General features: G+C 40.1%; 1 non-coding gene across 1 annotated transcript; it reads left to right on the top strand.

Moving 5' to 3' along the window:
- Positions 1-2,032: 2,032 nt before the first annotated feature.
- LOC130727206 (small nucleolar RNA R71) lies at positions 2,033-2,139 on the top strand. The gene has a single exon (XR_009015232.1). It is a non-coding gene; the product is annotated as a small nucleolar RNA R71 (small nucleolar RNA).
- Positions 2,140-10,844: the final 8,705 nt, after the last annotated feature.

Below are 10,844 nucleotides of genomic sequence, written 5' to 3'. Positions count from 1 at the left end.
CCGAAGTCTCCTCCTCTCTTCCCCAAACATGCAATCCCTCATCCCCAAAAACAGCAGCAAGTATTCACAAAAGCATTTTCAAAAACAGCACATGTAAGGAAACAAAACTATAGCTAAAATCATGTGAGTATAGGGAAGTAAAAGACCCAAAAACAAAAACTTAAATAACAATGCATGATAAAAAGAAAAATAAAAGCTACAAAAGAAAAAATATGTAAAAATGCATGAGCTAAACCATCAATCTTTCTACCACATGTACAAGGTAGGAACCTTGCACAACACTTTTGGAACAATTCCTCCCAAGAGAGGGTATCATCTAAACCATCGTACCAAATCCTTGCTCCCCCCTTCAAGGAGTGAGGGAAGAGCTTAATCATGAGCTCATCACTAGTCACACCTTCCATCTTTACAAGGTGACTAGCTTGAGTGAATCGGGCCGTGTGGGCTTGGAAATTCTCATCTTTAGACCCCATACTTGTTTTCACTAACAAGCTTGATGAGAGCTTTATTAAGCTCAACACCTTTTTCACTTACCTTGGGGGTCTCCTTTGAAGACCTGGACAAGCTTTTGATCATATCACAAACAAAACCATCATTAATGTTAGTTTTCAAATTAGGATTGAAAACCGAAAATCTTACCTTGTCCTCACCAACTCTGAGAATGAGCTGACCCTTATCAACATCAATCTTAGCCCTACTAGTGGCTAAGAAGGGTCGGCCTAGAATGAGAGGAATCTTAGCATCCTCCTCAATGTCTAGCACCACAAAATCAACTCGGAACACGTACTTATCAACCTTAACCATCACATCTTCAATGATCCCATAAGGTGTTTTTAGGGATCGGTCAGCCATTTGTAAGGAGAGCATGGTCGGGGTGACCTCTCCTAAGTTCAGCCTTCTAAACATGCTAAGCGGCATCAAGTTGATGCTCGCTCCCAAATCACACAAGGCTTCAACAACAGTCAACCCCTCAATCTCCACTGGGATAGTAAAACTCCCGGGATCCCTTCTCTTCTTAGGCATTTTTCTTTGCAAAATGGCACTACACTCCTCAGTCATCATGATAGTTTCATCTACCTCACTCAACTTCCTTCTTTTACTTAGGATATCCTTCATGAACTTAGCGTAGATCGGCATTTGCTCCAAGGCTTCAGAAAAAGGAATATTAATGTGGAGTTTCTTAAAAACCTCCAAAAACATGGAAAATTGTTTATCCAGATTTTTCTTAACCAAAGCCTTGGGGAATGGAATCTTGCTGAGTTAAGGAGAAGGAGTACTCACAACTCTAGCTTTCACCGGTTCACTCACTCTCTTCTCCATGACACCCTCATCTTTTTGCTCTACTTTCTCATTTTTCTCTCCCTCAACTTGTTTTTTTGACTCATGTAACACTCTCCCACACCTAGTGGTAACTACAGCAGAATTTTCTTGTTTAGATAAAATTAAAGAATCGGGAGAAAACTTACCTTGAGGTATCTCGGCCATTTGCTTGGCCAGTTGGCCAATTTGACTTTCCAAGTTCTTTATAGCCACCTCTTGGTTCTTATAGTTGTTCTTCATGCGGTTGATGAAAGTCTCAACCAACTCCTCCAAACTCTTCTTGCCACCATCATTTTCACCAACTTGCTCTTGGACTTGTTGAGATAGTTCAGAGCTTTGACCTCGGAAACCTTGATTATTCATGGTACAAAATTTACTAACATGAGGCCCTCCAATAGCCACACATTCCACTTTGGCTACTGTAGCACCGACCAAATTGGTCGCCTTTATATGATTATGAATCTCCGCCATTTGTTCGGAGATTTGCTTATTGGAGGCCAAGAGCTTGTCGTAAGCTTCCACTTCAAACTTACTCCTTCGGGTTTGGCGATCATTTTCAGAGTTCATGACTCTCGCTGCCATCTTTTCTATTAAGTCATACCCCGCTCGTGGGGGAAGAGCATCGAACTCGCCATTTGAAGCCGCATCTAGGCCAAACCTCCAAGAGTATTGTAGACCATCATAAAATGTTGCAACCAATTCAGCTTGGATGAGATTGTGTTGAGGACATTTCCTCAAGAGCTTCTTAAAGCGCTCCCAAGCTTCATAGAGATTTTCTTCAGTGGTTTGCACAAAATTCATGATGTCTTTTTTCAATTTCCTCAAAAGAGCTCTTGGGAAGAACCTTGTTGTGAACTTTTCCGCTAAGTCTTCTCAAGTAGTGAAGCTCCCTTGAGGTTGAGAATTCAGCTATTCCTCAGCGGTGTCCTTCAAAGAAAATGGAAACAAGCTCAACCGAATTGCATCCGCCGGAACATTGTTCACCTGGTAAGTGTTGCAATTCCGGATGAACCTCTCCATGTGAGCATGTGGATCTTCCAAAGTACCTCCACCATATTGGTTTTGGCTCACCAAGTTGATGAATGCCGGTCTCAACTTAAAGTTTCCAACTCCCCCGGGAAAGACAATGCTCCCGGGATAGTCATAACTCATGGTAGCCGAAGTCAGTTCCCGAAGAGACCGGTTGGCATTCTCAACTTCTTGTTCACATAATCGGAGGGTGATCCCCTCTTGGATTCTTGCCTCGATATGGGCTTGCATCTCCTCCTCCGTCATATGGCCACCCATGACGGTGTCTCTCTCGAGAGCAACCTGAAAGTGTGACACTCAAACAAAGAAAGATTAGTAGCACCAATTCTAGACAAAGACAAAAACAAAAAAAAACCACAAACTAAAAGCTTAAACCGAAAACCACAAACAATTCCCCGGCAACGACGCCAAAAACTTGTTAGTCAATCTGCAAGTGTACGAAATCTACCCGGTTTTAATTTATCGAACCACAGGGAAATGGAATGTGAATTCGGTTTAAGAATCAAGTTCAAGGTTGGAAAGTAAATAAAATTCAGTTTTAAGGATTGATTGATGAATTGATTAATTATAAAGCTAACAAAGATAAGTGTGTGATAATCAATGGTGAGAATGCCTTGGGTTCTTGCTTGACTAATTCAGTTCTAATCAACCTATTTTATCCACAAAACTCTGAGTCTCTCCTTGATGTTCTAGCCTAATCAATCATCTATCAATGCCTCGCATAGACAATCCGCTCAAGCCAAAAGATAAGCACAATTCCTTGACAACCTATACATTTGCTAAAGGCATTAAGCATGCAATTCAGGCCAACAAACCTCAACCCTTCCACTATTCCTAGTAGCAAGTATAGAAGAGGTAATCCCACAACAAGTCCCTAATCTATAACAAACTTCTGTTCTATTATAGAAAAGTATATAGCTAGCACATGTTCTAACTTGAAACATAAAGCATGGATATGAGATTCAAGGGTTTACTCAGAGGAATCATGAATAGAAATAGGAATTAAGATTAAAACATCATAAGTCTTACAAAGAACCCAAAGCAAAAGGGTTTAGCCAAACATGGCTATGAAATCCATACTAGAAGATAAAGATGAAACCTGAAACATAGGGCTTAGAGAAAGCTCCTCAAGCTCCAGAACTCAAACCCTCTCTTCTCACTTATGAAAATATGATCAAATGACAAAAAGTTCCAAGAGAAATGTCAAAAAAAACAATTTATAGGCAAAACATGCGAGTCTGGGCGCTCAGGCGCCAATTCAGAGCGCCTGAGCGCCAATTCCAGCCCAGAAACATGTTCTCTGGAGGTGTCTGGCGCCTAGGCGCCAATTCCCAGCGCCTAGGCGCTCAACCTTTGCTGGAACATACTTTTCAGCTTCTTGTAACTCCTCTTCAAGCCTCTTTAAGCCCTCCTTCAATTCCAAGCTTCTTGGCCTTCCTCATCCATCAGTTTCAGACCTAGTAACTTAGGCACAAAGTAAAAGAGATATCTAGAAGCTTCAAAGAGTTAATTAGCCAGGAGAACCTTCAATTAAAATATAAAAGATATGCAAGTCCTCTATCTAATCAAAAGGCACGAAAGTTCCTTATAAAACTACAAAAATACAAAAACAAAATAAAAACACTAAGAAAGATAAAAATGCATGATAATGCATGAAACACTACATGAGACTCAACAAAAAGACTCGAAACAAACTAGGAAATGACCCTAAAAACACTACTAAACTAGGGTCATCATCTGCCCTCCAACGGTAGCATTCCCATGCAATGTTCAAACCCTAATCCTTGGAGTATAAATAGAGGCTGAAGATTGAAAGATGCGGTTGGAAGAATCTCACACACGCAAGCTATATTCAAATCTTCTAAGCATTCTTTCTTCATTAAATTCATTGTGTTTACTACAAGCTTTTAAGAAGCAATTTCTTTGTAAACAATATTTCTTAAACAATTGTTTAGTTTACCTTTAGGAGATAAAGGTTGATCGGATCCTTGAGAAGACTAAGAGAGTGAATCTTAGTGTGAGCTAAGTCAGTGTATTGTTAGTCACTTGTAGGTTTCAAGTGCAGTTGTAACAATTATCTGATTAGTGGATTGCCTTCATTCTAAGAAATAAGAAATCACCTTCACGGGTGGACTGGACTAGCTTGAGTGATTTATCAAGTGAACCAGGATAAAATACTTGTGTGCTTTTCTCATCTCTTATCTTCAGCACTTTACTTGTGTCTCGAAAGATTTGATAAAATCTTAAGGTGGAAGTTTTATTCTGAAAACGTTATTCAACCCCCCCCCTTTCTACCGTTTTTCATACCTTCAATTGGTATCAGAGCGCAAGTTCTGATTACCACACCTAACAGTGTTTAGTGATCCGGGTCGGTGTGAAAAACAATGGCTACCACTAGTGAAACGCAAAAATATGGTTACAATGCAAAGCCTCCCATGTTCGATGGTCAAAGGTTTGAATATTGGAAAGACATAATTGAAAGTTTCTTTCTGGGCTTCGATGCAGATCTCTGGGATATCATTGTGGATGGCTATGAGCGTCCAATTGATGCAGATGGCAAAAAGATCTCCAAATGACTGCTGAGCAAAAGAAGCTTTACTCACAGCACCACAAAGCTAGAGCTATTCTTCTTAGTGCTATTTCATATGAAGAGTACCAGAAGATTACAGATCGTGAGTTTGCCAAGGGCATCTTTGAATCCTTGAAGATGTCTCATGAAGGAAACAAGAAAGTGAAGGAATCAAAGGCGTTGTCCTTGATCCAGAAGTATGAATCCTTCATCATGCAACCTAACGAGTCCACTGAGGATATGTTTTCCAGATTTCAGTTGCTTGTAGCTGGAATAAGACATCTTAACAAAAACTACACTACAAAAGATCATGTCATAAGGGTTATCAGAAGTCTTCCTGAAAGCTGGATGCCTTTAGTGACTTCAATAGAGCTTACAAGAGATGTTGAGCGTATGAGTTTAGAAGAACTCATCAGCATACTGAAATGTCATTGTAAGGCCCAAGTTTTTAAGTTTATGCTAAGTGAATAAATTTCTTATTCACGATTAGGGTTGATGTATTGTGAAAGGAAACCTGAACAAGAGTTTGTCAAATGAAATAGATTTATGAAGGAGAAAGTTCAGGAAAAGTCAAAGGATTTTATCGAAGTCGATTTAAGTTATAGCACGACTAATATTCGTTTTAAAACCTAGGACAAGAACCTTAGGAAATCAAACTATGTTCCACCCTTGGAACACTGTAGGAATTTCTTCCAAAATTCTTCAGAGAAATGTTAGAACTTCTCTTTTTCCATATATCACAATCGTTTCGAGGCGAAACTCTAGGATCTACGAACGTCCGATTCCAATCACCGGAAGTTTGCCGAAACCGAAACCCTGGTGTTTCAAAACCCTAGAATTACCCGACTATGAGGACTTTTTCTATTCGGAACATCAACTGAAGATTCTACACGCGTACACCCATTTCTCTTGATGATTTCAATCTTTCTTCCGAAGGAAGTTTTCTATTCCGACATTCGATGCAAAAAGCAACTTATCGGGTAAAATAGTTTTATACCGACTATGCATTAGTTGCCAAAAATACAAGGAGACATCTTTATAGTTTTGGAATTCTTTTGCCAAAACATATCTATTAATTCACGGAGAATGACGCCGGAAAAATCAGATTCGCGAAACTTTCATTTTCCCGCGAATTTCCATCTTCTTTATATAGCAAACAAGTGAGAAAAAAAACACAAAACTCCTCCATTTTCTCTCCTCAAGGCCGCGAGTTCATCCAAGGAAGAAGGAAGAAGAATTTTCTTCATTACTTGCTTGATCGTTGATCCGTTAGTTGCTGCTTCAAGGTTTCGAGGTATAGTCGCTAATCCTTACCTCTGATCGCTTTTTCCATAGCTTTTCTGTAGACTTTTCTGAGCTGATAGTTTATGGGTTTTTGCAAAACTATCCTGAATCTTTCATTTCTGATTCTAAACCTCTTCCTTACATGCCCAAGATCACTTCTGCCGGGTTAGATTTTCCGTTATGTCGCCGGAATTCCGCCGGAATCAATTTTAGCCTTAAATACCCATTTTTGGAGTTTTTGGAGTAAAGCTTCAACCTTTAGGCTGAAAACTATCGCCTTAGCTTAGTGCTAGTAGGATTAGTTGTCATAAACGTCGTTGGTGACGTCCCTGCAAAATTTGGTTTTTGGGATTTCAGTTTTGAAATTTCTAAGTTAAAAATCATGACCAAAATACCCCTGCGATAGTTTTGATCCGATAATTTTTCCGAGTTCAGAATACCCTTAGTTACGGCTAATGATAGCACAGGAACCAAGTTTGATCGAAGAAAAATCGAGTCTCCTAATTGTGAAAAGTGGCCGAGCCTATAGGGGGAGGAGGAGGAAAATTTCCTTTTCCTGAAAACTTGTCTTTCGCGCTAGATTATCGTACCTTAGAGTATAGATTACTTCGAGTAACCTTAGTAAGTATCGATAACTTAGTTTTCGATAGATTTTGATTGATTTCTGTGGTTTTGTTCTAAAGGTGCTTTTGAAGAGTTTCCCGAGGAACAAGGCTTTGCTTGCGAGGAAGCGTTAGACGATCATTCTAGAGAACCTACAGGTGAGGGCTTCTCACTGAATCTCTAGTTAATACTTAGGGTCGATGTTTTCGACATTGTTTACTGTTTATGCACTGGATTGTGTGTGATTGGAAAATGTTTTCTGAGGCTTCGGCTGACAATGTAGATGATTCATCTACTGAATGTTTTTGAGATTGACTTACATGCTATGTGCTATGTGGGTAATCTAGGATGTGTGGTGCATGCCTTATATGCTAAGTGCTATGTGATTATTGCTTAATATGTTGATATATGACATGTTGATTGGTTGTGCTGAGTATTTATGCTTTTGCAATGAGATCTGAGATTCTGAATGGCGAGAATAGCGGCAGGTCATGCCGATTTTATTTTGAGAGTTTTGAGAAAGTGTGATAGGACGAATGAGATTCGGACCTTGTCGTGGTGTTGTATGGATCGAGACATTCTCTGGTGTCAGTTGGGGATTAGGAGATCCCGAGAACTTATAAGATTTTGCGATAAGACTAAAAGGATATTATTTTGAAAAGAAAACTCATAAGACATTAAACAACCTTTAAATCTTCATTTAATGATAATAAACTCGAAAGGAAGCTTTGGATGCAAATCTTAGTTGGAAAACGAGAAGTGTCGTCGGATCCTAGTGTTGAAAAAGTTGAGAGGCGTTGAGTATGTGTTGTTGTTGTGCTGTTGGAGCCGCGTTTGTTGTTGTGCTGTTGGAGCAGCTATGTTGTTGGGCTATCCTGGGGATAAGTCCGGGGAATTGATAGTTCCCGAGTATGTGGATACTCTGTGCTCGTTGAGCAGTTGCGACCATCGGATTGAGATGAGTCGGATGATTTGGAGATCATCGTGGGTTATGTGTTGTTGTTGAGAAGTGTCTTTTGTCGCAGAATCGACTTTACCTTAGGGTAAGCTTTTAGAGACTTTAATTTACCTAGAACACGTGGCGACGTGTCGAGTGAGATTCGGAGACGTTGTTTGTCTAATCATCCTGCATTCATGCAACATTAATGAGGTATTAACACAGGACGTACTCTGGACCTCTTCGTATTCCAAAATGGTCATAAGACCCGGATTTCCGTGTAAGAGCGTCTGTAGACGTCTCTTGTAGCAGACCGAAATGGCAGACCTACGGGTTACGGCTGATCTGACTACCGCTGTCGTTGGAATAAGAGGCACGCGGGCCGAAATGGTCCCACCGTGGCTGGTGCTAGGGCAGATCCGTTGATGTCCATCCGTTCCGGATTGCATATTGGTTGACTGGGTTAACCTGCATATCATTTCATGCAACATGCATACTGACTTAGTTGATGAGTGTGTGTGATACTTGTTAATTCTATTTGAGGCATGTTAATTGTGATTACTGTCGTTTATGTTCATTGTGAAATATGCAACCCTAGGATGTTATCCCTAGCTATAAGCCTAAATGGCTATTTCCTTATCTGTATCTATCGGTGGTACTATTTATATAATTCTTTGAAGTTGACCCTCGCGTCTTCTGTGTGTGCTTTGGCGGACAAACGCCCATTGTCAGATGTCTTTGGCGGGCTAGCTCATGATGGTTCACCCTTCGGGGGGAACTAGGGTTGGGATGCTGGAACAGGAGTGCATCGCGGTAGCGAGAGGAGGACGGATGGTGTACATAGACTAGGTCGTTCTGGATTTCAAATTCTGACGACGATCATGCTAGCATGTAGGTTTTAGTGCTGGTGTGAGCTCCTCAAGATGGGATTAGTGTAGGAGTAGAGTCTTAGCTCTGAACATCATTTGTTTCTTTTGGGACAGGGTAGTTTCTCACCTATAGCTTTTTGTGTGGTTTCTTTACGGGAATCACAGAGAGTTGGTTGGACATAGGAGGTCTTGTTTCAGGCCGATGGTCCAGCTCATTCTCAGTTTGAGGGATGGTGTTGCGGACACTTCACCTTTACTTTCAGTCTGTACATATTGCCTTCGGGCGCTACACTTTTCTTTCCGTCACTGGAGGTTACTCGTGACGAGGTTGTTACTTACAGCGGGGACTGTATTATATATTGTACATTAGTTCTGTTGTTTTTCGCTTTTGGGTTTTATCTATTTCAGTCTTGTCTTAGTTATTATAAAAAAAAATATATTCACGTTTTTCCGCATTAAGTTTACTTTCGGTTACTAAAGTGACGCCACCGAAATCGGGGTGTCACATTGTGGTATCAGAGCTTGTCGAGTCTTTCGGGAGTTGTTGGGGAATAGGTCTTTTGTGCTAGGTTGTGTGACTCTGCAAAGAGTGAAAATTGATTGTCTGCAAGCGATTTTTCGCTTTGAATTGATTGAAGTTATTGCTTAATCATACTATATAGTTGTGCCAGAGACTATCTTGTGATAAGTACCAACTGTTTGTTTAACTAAGCACATGATGGTAAGCCCTGACCGAATGGCTTAACTATAGAAGTTACACGAGGTTTAGAATAACCCACTAAGCCTAGAAAGTAGTATTGCGCCGATGCGATTATAAGGAAGGTAGAAGCCGAAGAATGAATCTCAGAGAGATTCCTCATGGATAGTATACGTATGATGTCGAGGGTGTGTAGTTCCGTAGCGACATCATTGAAGATTTATCATCAGGGTGTATGTGACCACTGGATGATAGGAAACTCATTGACTGTTCCAGTGGGCTTTTTCTAGATTTCCACCTTCGATGTATTAGGCCTGATCAACTTAATATTGAGGGGGTGATATTCGGAATCATAGCTGGCTATGGACTTTGATAGAAGGATTGGTAAGATTAACTTGTGTTGATCGAAGATTAGTTGAGTTTGGGAGGAAAAAGTTCTCATTAAGTATTTGTTTTCCTTGCGAAGGAGTTGTAGTTTTAAGAGATGAATACTTGAAGTTATCATATTTGGACAAGCTACTCAGAGTCTAATAGTGAATGGAACTTTGTTATGGATTTCGGTGATGCGTGCTAGAGTTAGCAAGTGAATTTTGCTCAGTTGAATAAGAATCCTATGATTAAGATTGACTTGGGGAGTTGAAAATCATGTATGAGTAAGGGAGGTAGTGGTGATAGCAGTTACGATAATAGTTAAACCTCAGAAGGTTGGAGGATCGGATGATAAAATGACTAGTTATGACCTTTGAGGTACAGTTATGAATTGATCTTCTAGAGGATAAGACTCGATTTATGCAAAGCGTTAGAGATTTCAGTAAGTTTGAGTTGGTTTGAGTGAGGAAGGTTTTGAGGACGAAGACGATAATAATGAATTGTTAGATATTAAGATGAAGGTTAGCTTATAAGTTGTTGATAAGTTAATGTTAAAGGGAATGAGTCTTGTGATGCCCGAGGTATTAAGACTCAAGTTGAGCATTCACTCCGGAGCATAGAGATGTACCGAGTTTCTAATCAGTATTTTGGACGAACAAAAGCAAAGGAGCAAGTGGTTAAGGTTGTGCGATTGCACGAATGCCAACAAATACTATTTCCAACGGAGACCCGACGCAAGTGGTCAAACCGGATAACAGAGAGTTAGAAGACGATATGTCTTTTGAGACACCGTCGGTCAGCATTGGGACTAGAAGAGTGAAACAATCGAAGGGAAAGCAGAGTGCTTTAGTGAAAGTTATTTGGAACAAAGACACGGACGGTGCTATATGGGTATTAGAGGAAAAGATCAAGGAATAATATCCAGAACTTTTTACTAACCCTTAAGTTTCGAGGTCGAAACTTTCTTTTTGGAGGGTAGTAATGTAAGGCCCAAGTTTTTTAAGTTTATGCTAAGTGAATAAATTTCTTATTCACGATTAGGGTTGATGTATTGTGAAAGGAAACCTGAACAAGAGTTTGTCAAATGAAATAGATTTATGAAGGAGAAAGTTCAGGAAAAGTCAAAGGATTTTATCGAAGTCGATTTAAGTTATAGCACGACTAATA

The sequence above is a fragment of the Lotus japonicus genome, chromosome 6 (genome assembly GCF_012489685.1).
Source record: "Lotus japonicus ecotype B-129 chromosome 6, LjGifu_v1.2".
Classification (NCBI taxonomy): domain Eukaryota; kingdom Viridiplantae; phylum Streptophyta; class Magnoliopsida; order Fabales; family Fabaceae; genus Lotus; species Lotus japonicus.
This window is presented reverse-complemented; position numbering and strand designations above follow the sequence as displayed.